The following is a 17576-nucleotide window of genomic DNA, read 5'->3' as shown; positions in this document are numbered from 1 at the left end:
TCAAACATTCAGGGTTATTGATTTCTGTCCCATTCATTTTCAGTCAGTGTCAGTTCTGTTTTCAGTGTGCCACCTTCTCAGCTGATTGTGTTAGGAAAATTAATCCACGCACACCAGAGGTTTATGTCCAAAAAGGAGACAGAGGAGTCCTTTTACTTTATTCGAATAAAGGGAGAGGCCATGGGGCATTTCCCCTGGGGTCTCTCAGTTTTTCGGAGGACGCAGCCTCCTTTTTTATCCTAATAATTTCCTGGCCGCATTTCCCTCTCTCTTTCCCCATTGGCTGAGGTACTTGAGAGGTACAGACTTCCCGAAATGCCTAAGATTCCCCTTTTAATGTATAACCCCCCTAATTTTTAATTTTTATGGGATTTATGGGTTTTTCCCCATTGTTGCTTTCATCTTTCAATATTCAATTTCATTTATAAACTTATGGTTTGTTTGTAAAGGCAAGTATCTTCTTTTCCATTCATCAATCAGTAGAATCCTTCCCATTGTTTCGCTTATCTCTCAGTGCTAGTTTGATCTACCAGCAGACCCAGGGCTTGTTTGTAAAGACAAATCTTGTCATTCCTCTCAATCCCTCCTCTTTTATTTTTAATAATTGTCTTTACAAATTTTAGTTATCATTGACTATTTTTTGTTCTTGGGTCTTTTTTGGTTTTGCAATTATTTGCAGTGACATCCATTTCTGTCCTTTTGTAGCTCTCTCTGGATCAGTAGGCTTGGCTACTACCTGCATCCCTTTGATCACGTGTTGAATAAGTTGTACTAAGCAAGGGATCATGCATGGTAAAAAGATTAGAGTTGCTCTAACATATGAGAGGAAAGAAAAACATTTGTTTAACTCATAGTTCACCGGGTAACTATGAAAACATGTCCCATTCTATCTTTTTTATGTTTGGACTGGCACATGAGCTAACTTCTTTTATTCTTTTTGTTATTTGTTTTACTACTTTTCTATTGTCATCTATTTGCAAACAGCAGTTTGAGTCACTTAATTTGCCACACACTCCTCTTTCTTCTGCTAATAAATAATCTAATACTATCTGATGTTGGAATATTGCATTTCTAAGCTCTCACATAAGGTTTTTACTTGCAGTTACATCCCAGATCTGTTTTGTTGGAGCTGGACTAGAACCTATTAAAAAAGGGTCCGAGTTCCATTCCGGTGCTGCCACTTCTACTGATAGTCACCAACAACATGTGTCCTACTTGTGGAATTATCTCGGGGGCAGCTTAAAAATAAAGGGTCAAAAACCCTATCCTTTCCCACTGCTTTACAGCCTTCAAAATTCTTTTGGTGATTATGGAAGGAACACCTTACCCAGCTACCATTAGTGAGCTTAACATGTGTTTGATTCTATCTGCCTTGATATCAGGAACAATCATAAGGAGGGCAGTTGGGGGTCCAACAATCTAAACTCAAAGATAAAGTCCAGTCGCAGACACTTTTTCCTACATATACGCCTCCTGTTCTATTTAGACAATAAATGCCTCTTTCAGAGGAATGAAGCCGCCATGGACTTCCTTCCTCATCGCAAAATCCTGTTCCATTATTGACTTCACTCAGGGTGCTAACCCACCATTTGGGTTCGACTGGGCTGGCCACCCATGGCCAGTCGTCAGATCCCCCTGGCCCTCCGCAGACCCAACAATCGCTACGGTTAAAGGGTTTTGCTACTTCTTCTCCTAAGGTTAAAAAATTATTTTCCTACTTTTGGCCTTAACTTAACTGACAATATAAAGGTAAGATTATTAAGAGAAACATTCTAATGGTGTAATCTAATTTTCTAACTTAATTTTCACTTTCACGTTGTCTTCTACACCACCCGTGGCGAGCGAAGGCACAGAAACAGCTTAACATAAAGAAACCAATGACAGCGAGGATTGGCCCCCAGTGACTGGAGATCTGAGAGGAGGGATGCCCACACAAACTATTTCAGCAGGCAGTCTGTGGGTAGGCACACGAGGCTTCCCCCGATGTCGACGCACTGGCTACTGCTCCAGTCCACTCCTGCGGAGTGTCAGTCGTGGCTTCCCGTCCTTCTCTTCCAGCTGAGATGTCCAAATCTCCGGGGCCTCAGAGACCTTGACCCGAGTGTGGTGGGTGCACCCGTGTTCTGCTGTCTTGACGGCTGTTTCTGTGATCAGCAACACTTGGAAAGGTCCACGCCACTTAGCCACTAGTGGTGCTTCTTTTTATTCCTTAGCTAGGGCTTAATTTCCTGGTGGGATGTGAACAGCAAAGTCCAAAGGCAGGGTCTGTGCCAGCTGAGCTTCCTGTCAAAGAGATTTCACAAGAGACAGTATCCTGGCCACATATTGCTTTAAATATACATCACTTATCTGTACCCCCCCCACTAGGCTGGGAATTGTAAGGGTAAGGAATTCTAAACATCAGTTCAAAGGGAGATAATTGAATATCTCCCCTGGGTCTAGCCCTTATCCTTGCTAAAGCCAGTGGCAAGAGCCGTACCCATGGCATCTTAGTTTCTGTCACTAGCTTCAAAAGGTGTTTCTTTATTTCTCCATTCATCCTCTCCACCCTGCCAGAACTCTGGGGATGCCAGGGGGTGTGGAGATTCCATCTTATCCCTAGAGCAGTCATAACTCCTTGAAGAATTTTTCCTGTAAAATGAGATCCCCTATCTGAGTCTATTGCTTCTACAATCCCATATCTTGGAATTATTGGTTTTAAAAATACTTTAATAACTGATCCTGTAGTTGCTGAAATGGCAGGAAATGCCTCTGGCCACCCTGTTAACTGACATACTATTACCAGAAGGTATTTAAACCTTGCCACTCGTGGCATTTCGGTAAAATCCACCCGGCATCTCTGGAAGGGATGTACAGCCCAAGGCCTCCCTCCCCTGGCAAGTTTCTTTGTAACTCTGTTATTGGTTTTCTCACAAATCAAACAACCTTCAATAGCTCGCTTTGCCAGGGTAAAAAGACCCACAGCAGCATACATTTTGAGGGACGCTTCTACCAGTCCTCGAGAGCCCCAATGACTCCCTTCGTGGAGTTGTTTTAATAACTGTAAGGCCTGAGCTTTTGGTATCCACTGTTTACCATCTCTTGTAAACCAATTACCCTGTTTTTCCTCTGCCCTACTCTTTTTAATTATCTCAAGTTCTTCTGGTGAAAAAGACAGTTTTTCTGGCAGTGATGCAGTTACTGGGAGCAAGGGGAGGATCTTAGAGATTTCTGGTGACAATGCAGCTTTTCGAGCTTCTTTATCAGCCAGTTGGGCTCCTATTGCCTGCTCTGAGCACTCTGCCTGGTGTCCCATAACGTGTATTATTGCTACCCTCGTTGGTTAAGTTCACTACCTCTAATAGGCCAGAGATTAAGTTCTCATGAACTAACTTCTTTCCCCTGCAGGTTAATAAACCTCTTTCTTCCCATAGTTTCTTAAATGCATGTATCACCCTATGTGCATATTTAGAATCAGTAAAAACATTCACTGTCTTGTCCCGGTATAATTCACAGGCTCTCACAAGCGCATACAGCTCTGCTGTCTGAGCTGACCAGGTGGGCGGTAACCTCCCCCCTTCATTTAATTGCTTTTTATTCACGAGAGAGTATCCTGTAAATCGTTTCCCTTCTATCACCCTTGAAGACCCATCAATAAACACATTTTTTCTTCCTTTTGTTCTTACTCAAAGGCAAAATACTGTTTACTATCATCTGTAATCAGACACCCCCAGAAAGCATCCTTTAAGTCCAGTACTGAATAATACTGGTGTGAAGAAGGGATCTGATTCAGGATTGTATAGGGATCCGGAACTGTGGGATGCCTTGATTTGACAATCTCATTGATTATTCTTAAATCCTGCACCATTCTGTAGGTTCCATCTGGTTTCTTAACTGGCAGGATAGGGGTGTTATAGGGAGACCTACACGGCCCTAAAAAGACCTTCCTTTAGCAGGGACTCAGGGACAGGCTGTAACCCCTTCTTTCCCTCCCTTGAAAGAGGGTATTGCTTTTTAGACACTACTTGTCCTGGTTGTTTCAAAGTAATTTGGAGAGGCTCTATGTCTAGTTTTCCGTATTTTCCTGGGGCTGCCTACACTTCTGGATTTATTTCAGCATAAGCCTTCTCAGACATTTTACACAAAGATATCACAGTGTTGGACTCTGTGTCATTTTTTACACTACTAATTTGCATTCCCACTTTAGCCATCAAATCCCTTCCCAGTAAATTACAATCACAATTAGGAACAAACAGGAATTCGTGTATTTCAAACCTGTCCCCCACATCTATTAATAGCGGTTGAATAAAATACACTCGCTCATCTTTTCCACTCACTCCTTGAATGACTAATGATCTTTTTGATAATACCCCCCCTCAGGTATAAAATTTAAAGTGGATTGAGAAGCTCCTGTATCTACCAGAAAACACACCTCCTCTCGATCTGGGCCCACCTTAAAAGTTATCAAGGGCTCCTGAGTGGTGGGTCCTTGATATAATGGGAGCCCCCGACACCCCTAACAATCCATTTCCATTATCCTCTGGATTTCCTCCTCCTGAGGGTCCAGCTGTTTCTGTGGACACTCCCTTTTCCAATGCCCTTCTGCCCGGCAGATAGCACACTGGTTCCTTCCCAACCGCTCTTTGGGTCAGCTCTCCCCTGCCGAGGAGGGAATGAATGCCTCTGCCACTTCCCTGTGGCCGACCCCGTCCCCTCTGTCCTGGGGACCCCTTGGACCCTGCGGTTTATTCTTCCGTGGCTGCAAAAACTCTGCCATCATCTTTGCCTTAGCCTTTACCTTTTCCTCATCCCTCCTTACATATATCTGCTGTGTTTTTCTGACTAGTTCTTCTAGAGGCTTGTTCTGCCACTCTTCATCTTTCTGTACCCCTTTCCGTATGTCAGGCCAGGCCTTTGTAACAAATTGTACCTTCAACAGTGTGTCAAAGGCTGGTCCCTCCGGATCCAGCCCCCGTGTTTCCACAAGGCCTCTCTAATCCTCTCTAACCAGTGAGAGGGGCTTTCATGTTTCTCCTGTTCTAAGGACATAGCCTCAGCTCTGTTGTTAGTTCTGGGAACTGCTGATTTAATTGCCCTAATTAAATAAACATGGTAATTGCAGAGGTGAGCCAAACTGGTCTCCTCATTTGGGTTCCACTGGGGGTCCATCTGGGGGATGGCATCATCCACTGTAGGTACATTAGGTCCAGCCCCCGCTGCTGCTTGTGGATGTTCATCCTCCCACAGCTGCCGAGCTTTCTGCAAAATCATTCATTTCTCTGATGACCCAAACAAAATCCCCAGGAGAAAATCCCAATCCTTCCATGTATAATCCGCGTTTCCTAAATATTCTATCTTTCCCCCCAGCCCTATGGGATCATCCAAATATGGGAGTAATTCTTTTTTCAACCCCCTTATATCCTGGGTAGTAAGTGGTACAATTACAAACCCAAACCCTCCCCCCTGACCCCCCAAAGGAACTTGGTGGAGTGGCATCTGGCGTACCCCTGTCTCTTGGGTCCGGGGGGCTTCTGATGTGCTCAATTGATTTCCTCTTCTAGTTCTACGTGGTGGTATGATAGGCTGCTCCCTTCCCCCTACACCATTATTATTCTCAGGTGGGGCCATAGGAACAACATTCCCCTGATCCCTTTGCTCTGGGAGTTGAGGATACAGGGGACCTGCAGCTGGTCCTGGTTCAGCTGGCAACATTGGAGGACAAGACAGGGGAAAGTACTGAAGAACATCCCAATTCTCACCAGTTCCCCCTTCCTCCTTTTTTTTTTCTCCCTTTTTCTTTAACACATACATTTCTTTTGTTGCTTGTTTAAACCATATCAATCCACATTCTCTTTCAATCTATCTTTTTCTATTCTCCTCTAAATACTTCAACAAAATTCTACACAAACGAATTCTATCTGTTCCATAAGGTGGCCACATAAGCCCCTTTGGCAACTTATACTCCGGCCACACAAAATAACAATATTTTACCATCATCTCCATAGTTACCTCTGGGTGAATGCATAGTCTGTCCCAAGACCTCAGCATTCTCCCCAAGGGACTCTCCGGGGGTATTATGGGATCGTCATCCCTTTTGCTGGGGCCCCTTCCCAGCTTTACCCTAGCAACCCTCCATGGGTGCTGTGTTTTACCTGTGCTGCCCTCCATGGGTGCTGTGTCTCACCTGTGCTACCCTGTCACGGTGCTGTTCCTCGCGCTGTCGAGCGCAGCCACGGGCTAGCTCAGTCTCGTGCACCGCAGCAACGTGTAAGGTTGGGGTGGCAAGCCAGGCGAGCCACCTCCTCCCCGTGGGGACTTGGTTCCTCACACAGCGATGGTCAGCAGATGGTAAATGCAACCCACGGCAGCTAAATGAAAGGCGACTCCTCTGGGCTGGGTACAACAGGGTTTTATTGGAAGGAGAGGCAGCACGGAGCTCAGCACTCTCTGACCCTCTGCCCAGAAGAGACAGCGGGATCAGCCATGCATGAGCTTAAAAGGGAAAACAAAATAGGTGTGGTCTCTTCTGGTATAACCAATAAGAACATTTTGGGGGTGTAACAGGGGAGTAACCTTCGAACAGGGAACCAATAGCAAAACGCTGGGAGGGGATTTCCAGGCACCCGGCCTATCACTCGATGCCCTCCCTGGAACGTTCCAGAAGCCAGGGAAGGGTCCTGGAGTGATAGACAGGGCACCCAAAGGGAGAGAGAGGGGATTGACAGCTTGGGACAAGGGGGAAGGGATGATTGACATATAACAGTAAAACTCCACTTAGTGGTAAACAAGTCCAAACCAATACAAAACTAGGGGGGTACAGGGAACAAACCATTACATCAAATACATGTAAAATCCATAAAATAACTGAAATGAAACACGCACCACCACACTACCCTCCATGGGTGCTGTGTTTCACCTGTGCTGCCCTCCATGGGTGCTGTGTTTTACCTGTGCTGCCCTCCATGGGTGCTGTGTTTCACCTGTGCTGCCCTCCATGGGTGCTGTGTTTCACCTGTGCTGCCCTCCATGGGTGCTGTGTTTCACCTGTGCTGCCCTCCATGGGTGCTGTGTTTCACCTGTGCTGCCCTCCATGGGCGCCCTCCCAGGTTTGCTCCCCGAAGATCCCATTTTACTCACCGGTGAGATTTTCAGTGGTCCTTCCCTGCGGACTCTTCACGGACCCCCCCTGGTCCGCCACTCGTCTGTCCCTGGACAGTCTCGGGAACCCAATCGATCGCCCGGTGCCGGCCGCCACCAAGGGGAGCTGATCACCGAAACTGGGTGAGGCGCCTTCAGCTCCGCTCGCTGCCCGCCGCCCCGGACGGTGGAAATATCCCGGACGAGTCCCAGAATTGTTAGGAAAATTAATCCAGAAACACCAGAGGTTTATGTCCAAAAAGGAGACAGAGGAGTCCTTTTACTTTATTCGAATAAAGGGAGAGGCCATGGGGCATTTCCCCTGAGGTCTCTCAGTTTTTTGGAGGATGCAGCCTCCTTTTTATCCTAATTTCCTGGCCGTATTTCCCTCTCTCTTTCCCCATTGGCTGAGGTACTTGAGAGGTACAGACTTCCCAAAATGCCTAAGATTCCCCTTTTAATGTATAACCCCCCACTAATTTTTAATTTTTATGGGATTTATGGGTTTTTCCCCATTGTTGCTTTCATCTTTCAATATTCAATTTCACTTACAAACCTATGGTTTGTTTGTAAAGGCAAGTATCTTCTTTTCCATTCATCAATCAGTAGAATCCTTCCCATTGTTTCGCTTATCTCTCAGTGCTAGTTTGATCTACCAGCAGACCCAGGGCTTGTTTGTAAAGACAAATCTTGTCATTCCTCTCAGTGTTTGTGTTCTCCTTTCTCTCGTGCCTCTCTCTGCCTGCTCTGTTTGTCTCTCAGTGTCTCCCTCGACCCAGGGCAGCTCCCACCAATGACCCTGCCCTGATTTAATTCCCAATCCAGGAGCTACAACAAGCATGGATGAAGTTCTGGAGACTGGCAGTGAAATGTCACTGTAGGATCTTGCTGCACTCTGGTTTTGCCCCCTTATTCAGAGCTTTGCCTTCAAGGGCTGGAACAGCTTTTCCTTGCTGGGAACTGGAATTCCAGAGTCTTGGAGTATGTGTCATGCAGGAGCAGACAGACCGGGCTCCCACAGACTGGGATCACATGGACTGGGATCCTACAGACTGGGCCTGCACAGACCGGGACCGAATGGATCAGGAACATCCAGACTGAGATGATGCAGATTGGGACCTTGTAGACTGGGATTGTACAGGTTGGGCTCACCTGGACTGGGATTGTACAGACTGGGATTGTATGGGTTGGGATTACATGGACTGGGATTTTACAGACTGGGATTGTATGGGTTGGGATTACATGGACTGGGATTTTACAGACTGGGATTGTATGGGTTGGGATTACATGGACTGGGATTCTACAGACTGGGATTGTATGCACTGGGATCCCATGGACTGGGATTTCACAGGCTGGGACCATCTGGATCAGAACCCTAGAGAATGGGATCATGCAAACTGGGATCATATGGACCAGGACGGTTGCACTGTAACAATGTGAACTGAGGTGTTCCTGCCCTGCCCAGGGATCCCTCCCAGCCCCACCCGGGGGCACGGCCAAATGTCCCTCTCCACTGCTGTGGAACGAACACAGCAGTCCTGGAGCCAATCCTGGAGTGATTCCGGGTCTGATCCTGGTCCCGGTTCTGACCTCGGTATCAGTCCCGGAGCGCTCCTGGTGCTGATTCCAGTCCCGGTGCCGAGCTCAATCCCAGAGCGGTTCTGGTCCCAGTCTCAATCTCGGTCCAGACGCGGTGCCAGTCTCGGTGCTGGTGCCGGTTTCAGTCCCGGTCTCAGTCTGGGTCTGTCTCAGAGCATTCTCAGTCCCAGTGCCAGTGCAGGGCCAGTCTCAGTTCTGGTGTGGTTCTGTTCCCAGTCTTGGTCTCGGTGCCGGTCCCAGAGCGATGCTGCTCTTGGTGCCAGTCTCGGTTCTGGTGTTGATCTCAGTCTTGGTGCTAGATCTGGTGCTGATCCTGGTTTTGGACTCGGTCCCAGAGATTTTAGGCCTGTTTGGGTGATTTTAGGGCAAACTGGGCAGGCTTAGGGTGATTTTTAGGCCTCTTTGGATGATTTTAGGCCAAATCTGCTGGGGTTTAGGGTGCATTTTAGATCCCTTTTGATGATTATAGGCCCATTTGTGTGATTTTAGGCCAAACTGGGCAGGTTTAGGCTGAGGTTTTGAGCCTTTTACTGTGAATTTTAGGCCCATATGGCTGATTTTAGGCCAAACTTGTGGTGTTTGGTATCCATTTGGTGATTTTAGGGTAAGTTGGGCAGTCAGGGTGGATTTTAGATCCCTCTGTAGGATTTTAAGCCCATTTGGGTGGGATTACCCCATGTTTGGGTGAATTTAGGCCAAATGTGCTGGGTTGTAGAATGGACTTTAGGTCCATTTGGGTGCGTTTAGGGAAACATAGGTACTTTCAGCATGGATTTTATGCCCATTTTGGAGGTTGAAGGGTGATGAACCAGTTTGGAGGGTTTTGAACCAGTTTTTGCAGTTTTAGGCCCCTTAGGTCTGATTTGAGACCGCTTTGAATGATTTTAACTTAATTTGGCTGATTTTAGACCAAACTGTGTGGATTTAGGGTAGATTTTAGGGCCCATTGGGTGATTTGACATCAAACATGATTGGCATTAGGGTGAATTTAGACCTTTTTCGTCAATTTTAGACCCATTTGGGTGATTTTAAGCCAAATTGGGCCCGTTTCCCTCACAGCTACCCCACTTTCATTGACCCCACCCTTAGAGTTTGGGGTTGAGAATGGGGGAGGAGGACGAGGAAGGGAGGAAGAGATAGAGCGGCAGCACGAAGCAGAAGGAGAGGAATGGAGGCAGCAGCGGATCCAGCGCTCCTGGAACTCGCTGCACCCTGGGAATATTGATCCCCCATCCCACAGGTGCCCGTGGAGGAGTTGTTCACCCCAAATATCCTGGGGCGGGGGGGAGCTGGATTTGGGTTTTTGGGGGGAATGTTTGGAGCTTGCAGGGTTCCAAAGCTGATCTGCAGATGCCCCTCAGGGGGACATTGGGCGCTCCCCAGGATGTGTTTTTGGGGGGTCCCGGTGGCAGCAGAGCCCCGGTGGGGGCCGGGGGGATGCGGGTCCCCCCGTGGTGGGGGTTGGGCTTCCCGGGCCGGGCCCTCCGAGCTCTGCCGGGGCCACGTGGGAACTGCACGGGACCGGCGGGGGGGACACCGGGTTTGGGGAGCCCAGGGAGAGCCACGGCTTCCCTGAGCGGGACCCCAGAGAGAGGAGAGCCCCAGAACCGGAAAGTGGGGAGCCTGAGACGGGGGGACCCCTGGGATTGCTGGGACCCCAGCAGGGGCTGCGGGGCCTGGAGGGGTGGGATGGCTGGGAAAGGGGTTTGGGGGTCTTGGTGCTGAAAGTGGCTGCTCCCAATATGAGCACCTTATAAAGCCCTGGAAAATTGTTTCAGACTTGCTGGGGTGGTTGGAAGCTGAGCAGGACATGGAGACGGCAGTAAAGATGCTGCAGACACCACCCACAAAAGAGCCCACCAAGGACACGCAGCCAGGCAGAGCAGGTGGTGAAAATCCGAGGGGAAAGCAGCTGTTATTCACTAGAGCTTCCCCGCTACCACCTGTGCCAAGCCCATCCTCAGCATGCCCAGGTCCACCCACAACTCAGCTACAGAAACCACCTTTAGGCTCTGCACCCCATAAAGCGCCATGGAGAAAATCCCCCGGAAAACCCCAAGATGGTGGAGAGCACTTGGAACGAGGGGCACTCACCCAAGATGGTGCTCGACACATGGTGGGGGATGATCCTGTTCAAGAGGCCAGAACAGAAGCCGGCTGTCCCACCACCAGAGCCAACCAGGCAGCCCCCGAGCCATGTGTAGAGCCACCAGCACCCAGGGACACAAGCTACCACGTACCGCCACATCCACAGTTGGGATTGGAGAAACCTGAGAAACACCGAGGCAGCCAGGGCAGCAGTCAGAACCCGAGAGAATGGGAGACCCGGCCGGCACTGCCGGCACCCCGGGACTGTGGGACATCACATCCTGCCAGCTGTGAGCAGCCCCAGTCATCAACAAAACGCAGCAGAGCCACCCACCACCACCAACAAACCGCATTCCCTGGTAACAACAATAGCAATGATATCGATCCCTTCTGTGCAGCCAGAGAGAGCCTGTAAGTGCCTGGGCTGGGGAGGGAGAACCACAAGACAGCCCTTGCTCCCCTGATCCATATAACCCTAGAGGGGACCCTGACAATATCCCAAAATGCTGTTGCTGCCCCGCACCATGTGGCCTCAGGCAGAGCCGAGTGGGGCGGGTGGTCGGGGCCGGGGAGACCCTTCCTAGCGGCGTGCCCCCTCTCAGCCCAGCCTCTGCGAAAGCGCAGCAGCAGCGACAGAGACGGCAAGAGAGGGGAGCGTGCGAAGCCTCAGGCAACTACAAAGCAGAACAGAAGCGGCACCGCGTTCCCTGCCTCCCCCACCACAGCAAAATTCACCCGGTAAAGCGTGGCCAACATCTTGTAAGCTGGGAAAGCCCTACCAGCCACTGCCACCGCTCCTACAACAGCCCCAACTCCCGTCTGCTGCGGGCCCTCGTACGCTGATACTGTACTAGAGAAAAACCTAACTACACGTGATATGGAGGATGTTTATGAATATAAAAATACAAGATTTTAGAAGCAGCTTTTGGTGATTTGTAGAAGTAGAGAAACAGCTTGTACTGAGAACACATAGAAGATTCGCTATTAAGCCTGGTTGTTAGGTAGTTACTAAGTAGAAGTCATACAGGTAAGATGTATAATGTTGAAACTCAGCAAAGCGGGACCTAGGGATTTGTCACAAATAGACAAAGCAGAACTTTGTGGCTTGAACCCAGCAAAATCAAGCTCCTAATTTCTGGCGAGCACAAAGTGACCTGAAAAAGAGCCAAACCTCCACTGTGCCTGCCCAGAAGCGAAGATCAACCTGAGGAAGACATCGGCCTTCCTCCCAAGAGCCCAGCTCAGGAGCACCAGGAGCTGTGACAGCTAATTAGAATACAAAGCGAGAGAAGGCGGGGAATGGGCGGGTGGGGAGGTGTGGGTTTGTGGGATCAATGTGTATTTAAACCTGGACCTTGCTCTGACCAGGTACGCACGGTTTGGAGGAGACATCCCCCCGTGTGTCCCAGCTGGACAGAAAACATACCTGCTGTACAATTTCTAATTGTAAAGTCCTTATTCTACGCTTCCCACGAGTAACCCCATCCTGAGGGGGCCCCGAGCAGCGCCGCGCCCCCCACACCGGGACCGGAGAGCAGAGCATGGGCAGGATGGCCGCGGGGAGCGGCGGGCGTCCCTCCCAGCCACGCCTGCCACAGCCCACTGCCCCTGGGAATGCAGATGATCAACAGTCAGAAAAAACCCAGAAAGGACTCACCACAAAATTATGCTTTCAACAATCGGACACAACAAATAGTCACCATTAAAACAAATATCCGTTCTAATACTGTTTTTAAATACTCTCAACAGTTTAGTCCTAACAGTAGTAAACTCTCTTCTTTTCAGGTGTGCATTGAAGTTACAATATAATGCTATGTGATATTTAAAATCTGGTTTAATTTGACAATTTTTTCTGCATAAAACTCATCATCATTTACATGCTGTTTTTACCCTCCAAAGAAAAAGGCAAGCACCAAGATATTTATTTTTCTCTTCCAAAAATCCTACCATTTCAGTTACAGCATTTCAACAAAGCATTTTCATGCTAAAAATTACTAACAGCCACCTTTCAGATTTCACTCATGCCAACTCCTCTTAAAGTCAACAGCAAATTTCTAAAACTAAAAGCAAGTCACTTGGACTAACTGATTTGGCTAACAGGAGTTAAACCTTCTTTCCTCTCAGATAAACATGAAAAGCCTCATCCAGAAGAGGCTCTTCAAGCCCTCACTGTGATAAAGAGGCCCTTCAGCAGCAGCAGACCCTGAGTGATGGTAAAACATATGGGCAGTTTAAAGTTTCACCTGATTCCTTTTGCTCCAAAACACACATTTTGTTCCTGTTCTAATTGTTCAACAAAGAAAGGTGAAAAGGTGTGGGGTGGGTGTACACCCCCCTCAAGAGTCTTGGCTGCTCTCATGTTCTTCTGTTTTTCTAAGTAAAAGATTGTCAGTAGGAAGACAATTTACCCACCACCTTATGTAAACTCCAGGATCCAAACCTTTGGGAGACATCAGAGGCAGAAAGATGTGTGTTTTGATTGAAATGGTTTTAAGTGAAATTGTTTACTGTTTTCTAGTGTTAAGTTGGAACTTGTAACTTCTGAGCAATTAACCTGTGACATGCTAGCCTGGCAAATTGTGATATTGGTGGATTTCACCCAACACCTCCTAGACGTGGATGCTGCAGCTCCAACAATACATGAGACACATCACTGGCTAGGAAAGCTGAGTTTATCAAAGTGAGTAAAAAGCCTCATTCAAATTAAATTCATACTGTCTTTGTCGTCCTACCTGCAAGGCGCCTGCAAGAAGGATGACAAAGAACACTTACTTTTTAAATTATAACTGAAAGAGTGATTTGTCGTAGCTCATCTATTAGCTAGACAAGATAAATCTGGTCCTAGCAGACCCAACTCGGCTGACCTGGCTTGTTCCAGAAGTCCCAAGGTGAATGGGAGAGCTCGTGCAGACACCTCAACCAGTCACAGGCAGTGCAGAGAGCAGACATATCGCTGGTCAAGGAGCTGGGCAGGGCTGAGACCCAGACCTACGAGTGTCTGCAACCGGCAGTTTTGAACCTCCTGTATAAGGGATTTCTGAACAATAAAATGTGCTGTTTGTCTCATGATCAAGAGGTCTCGAGTCATGGTTTCTGTCACCCTACCCAAAACCTCCTCACATTACAGTGGGATTCAGCCCTTTTGGGTTAAAATTGAGTTGTTCAGAGTGGGATTTGAGTGGTTTTGATGTGACAGATTGATCCCTCCTGGCTTTTGGAGTGCAAAGAGATGGAGAACACTGCATCAAATCCCCCAAGAAGACACAAATCCTGCAGAATATGGCCCCAAATCCTAAATTCCCCCTCAAATACCAGTGTAATGGTGGGATCTAGACATCTTTGGACAATTTCTTTCTTTTCAACCCTGTTCTGGCTGGTTTTAAGGGATGAAGATGAATCAGAAGAAAATGAAGGCCAAAACAAAAGGATCAGCAGCCAGGTGTCTTCCCAACACGGATCACAGGGAATGTGGGTCACCAGGGCACAACGTGGGTCCTCCAGTGGGGGATGCAGCTGGAGCAGCACACAAAGCTCTTCCTGCACTGGGGGCACTCACAGGGCTTCCCTTAGAGGTGTCTCTCTTGGTGTTGGGTCAAGGCTGAGCCCTGTGAGAAGCTCTTCCCACACTGGGGACACTCATAGGGCCTCTCCCTGCTGTGCATGTGCTGGTGCCTGACGAGGGTGGAGTTCTGCTTGAAGCCCTGCCCGCAGTCAGGGCAGTGGAAGGGCCTCTCTCTGTGAATCCGCTGGTGAAGGAGGAGACTGCTGCTGATCCGAAATCCCTTCCCACACTCGGAACATTTGTAGGGCTTCTCCCTGGTGTGGATCATTTGGTGGACAATAAGGCTGGAGCTGTGGCTGAAGCTTTTGCCACATTCCCCACACTTGTACGGCTTCTCCCCAGTGTGGATGTTCTGGTGCTGGGTCAGGTTGAAGCTGCTTCTGAAGCTCATCCCACATTCCCCACACTTGTAATGCCGTTCCCCAGTGTGGTTCCTCTGGTGTTCTATCAGGCTGGAGCTCCTACTGAAGCTCTTCCCACATTCCCCACACTTGTGGGGTCGTTCCCCAGTGTGAATCCTCTGGTGATGGATCAGGATGAACCTCTTGCTGAAGCTCTTCCAACACTCCAATCACTTGTGGGGATTCTCCCCATCATGAAGCTGCTCATGGACCACCAGGTCTGAGCTCTGGCTCAATCTCCAACCACCTTCCTGGCACAGGGTGGCTCTTTTCTCCTCAGATCCTCATGATCTGCCTTTGCAGCCCCTCCTCCTGCGGAATCTCAGGGGCTGTTCCTCCCCGTTGGATTCCTGCACCGTGGAGCTGCTCAAAACGGCCTCTTCCACGAGGATCTGCCGTGGGGATTTGTCCTCCCTGGTCTCCATGCTCAGCTCCTTGTCTGGGGGAGGAAGGACAAGGAGAGGATGGGATTTGCCTCCGTGCCAGAGGGAAGGGGAAGGAGATCCCCTCAGTGCGTCCCCGGCAGGACGGCGTCGGCTGCGGGGTTGTCCTGGTCAGTTTCACGACTGGGTGTGGCTCTGGACGCTTCCCTTGGAGCGTCTCCAAGGCATGGAACGTTGGAGCTGCCCCCAGCTGTGGTGTCACTGAGAGGGGAACCTTGGAGCTGCCAGCACGGTGATGTCCCCGAGAGGGGAACGCTGGGGCTGTGCCACTCCTGGCCCGGCCCCAAGAGCTCTGGCAGCACCTGGAGGAGACACCAAGGCTGAGCTGGGAGGGAGGCAGCAGGATCATGGAGTGCAGGCCCCTGCCCTGCACAGACAGGCCAAGAGTGGCAGCCTGGGCATCCCCGGGAGCGGTGTGCAAAGGCTCCTGGAGCTGCTGCAGCCTCGGAGCTGTGAGCATTGCAGTGGCTGCAGAGCTCTGGGGAAAGGCCCCGGCCCTGGCTTGGGGCTCAGCCGGTGGCCCAGGGAGCAAATGAACTTGCAGCTTGTGGCCCAGAGCAGGGAAGAGCAGGGGCAGTGCTGGCTGGGAGAGCCTCTGGGCAAGGGCCTGCAGCACCAGGACACAGGTGTACCTCAGTTCCTGAGTGTTTATTAGTCTTAGTTGTCTCCTTTCAAGATTTCCTTGAAGATTAATGGGGCTGGCTTCCATCCTTTCCCTGCGCTTCTTGTCATCCCATTCACTCTTTGCTTTTCATGTGCTTTCAAAATTTTCCCTTTTTCTTTTTAAGCTGGCATGTCTTCAATTTCTTTTCCTCTCCTTCTTATATTTAACTTTCCTGCATGATTTCAGCATTTGAATTGGAGTACTTTTGGAGAGTGTTGGTCCTTTTCACTGCCTCTCATTTCATCTCATTCCATTTCGTGTCAATCCAGCCGGTTCCATATTTTCTCGCTTGTTTTCATTTGCACTGTTTTTCATTATATCTCCTTTCCCGAGTGTTTGACTTTGTTCTTTGTTTTCAAGATTTCATTCCCTTTCCCGAAAGGAAGACTTTCCTTAAAGAAGAGGGAAGGACATCTTGTAATTCCAATGAAGATTAATTGGGCAGGTTCCCATTCCTTTCCCTGCCCTTCTTGTCATGCCATTCACTCTTTTCTTTTGAAGTGCTTTCAAAATTTTCCCTTTCACATTTTAAATTTGCATGTCTTCAATTCCTTCTCCTCACCTTCTTTGATTTACCTTTCTTGCCTGGTGTTGGCATTTGAATTGGAGCACTTTTGACAGGTCTTGGTCCTTTTCACTACCCCTCATTTCATTCCAGTCCATTTGATCTCAACTCCTTGGGTTGCAAATTTTCTCGGTGGTTTTCTTTCACAATCTTTCTCGTCACTTCTCCTTTCCTGAGTGTTTGTTCGACTTTGTTCTCTGTTTTCAAGATTTCATTCCTTTTTCTGAAAGGAAGACTTTCTTTTTGGGAAAGGGAATGAAATTTTGCAATTTCAATGAAGATTAATTGGCCAAGCTTCCCTCCCTTTCCCTGCACTTCTTCATGTCCCAATCTCTCTTTGCTTTTGAAGTGCTTTCAAAATTTCCCTATTTTCATCTTCTACTTGAGTTCTTCAATTCATTTTCCTCTCCTTTTATTTCCCTTTCTTGCCTGAGTGCAGCATTTGGATTTGGCAAGTGTTGGTCTTCTTCACCGCCCCTCCTTTCATCTCAGTCTACTTGGCCTCAATCCATTCTTCACCAAATTTTCTTGATTGTTTCCATTCCCACTCTTTCTTGTCTTATCTATATTCCTGAGTGTTTGTTAGTCTTAGATCTCTATTTTCAAGATTCAGTGAAGATTAATTCAGCAGGCTTCCATTCCTTTCCCTGCACTTCTTGTCATCCCATTCACTCTTTGCTTTTCATGAGCTTTCAAAATTTTCCCTTTTTCATTTTAAGCTTGTGTCAAAGGTTAGTACAGTTTGGTTTTTTAGTTATAGAGGAATGTAGAATAATTCTCCGGGTCAGGACCTGGGAATTGCTTTGGAAGAGACAGGGACCTATCAGGGAGTTAGTTGGAATATTGGCGTCTCTTCTGACCACTGAAATTGTTAGCTGTGACTTTGGGAAGTACCATATAAAACCCTGTGATTTTTCTCTAGGTGGGTCCTTTTTCTTCTTCCTTTGGCCAAAGAGAGACAGGTAACATCGAGCTGCTCCTGCTGCTCCCCCGTTTTGGGGGGAGCTGGTCTGAGGCCTGGCCGGATTCAATCAGCTCCCGGGTGAAGGGGGGGAAACGAGAGGTTGCTGTTCTACAACAGCTACTTTCTTCAGACTTCCCTGGAGCAGGGAGAGATCTCTGCTGGGCCCCTGATAAG

The 17576-nt window shown here is 48.5% G+C and overlaps 2 pseudogenes; one reads left to right on the top strand and one right to left on the bottom strand.

Annotated features, from left to right (window-relative positions):
* Positions 1-17576, top strand: part of LOC120764662 (uncharacterized) — a 263621-nt pseudogene that overhangs the window by 128659 nt on the left and 117386 nt on the right.
* The window catches only part of LOC120764663 (zinc finger protein 850-like), an 88179-nt pseudogene that overhangs the window by 47917 nt on the left and 22686 nt on the right, over positions 1-17576 (bottom strand).

The sequence above is a fragment of the Hirundo rustica genome, chromosome 34 (genome assembly GCF_015227805.2).
Source record: "Hirundo rustica isolate bHirRus1 chromosome 34, bHirRus1.pri.v3, whole genome shotgun sequence".
NCBI lineage: Eukaryota > Metazoa > Chordata > Aves > Passeriformes > Hirundinidae > Hirundo > Hirundo rustica.
Note: the sequence above shows the minus strand (reverse complement) of the source record. Positions and strands in the feature narration are given on the sequence as shown.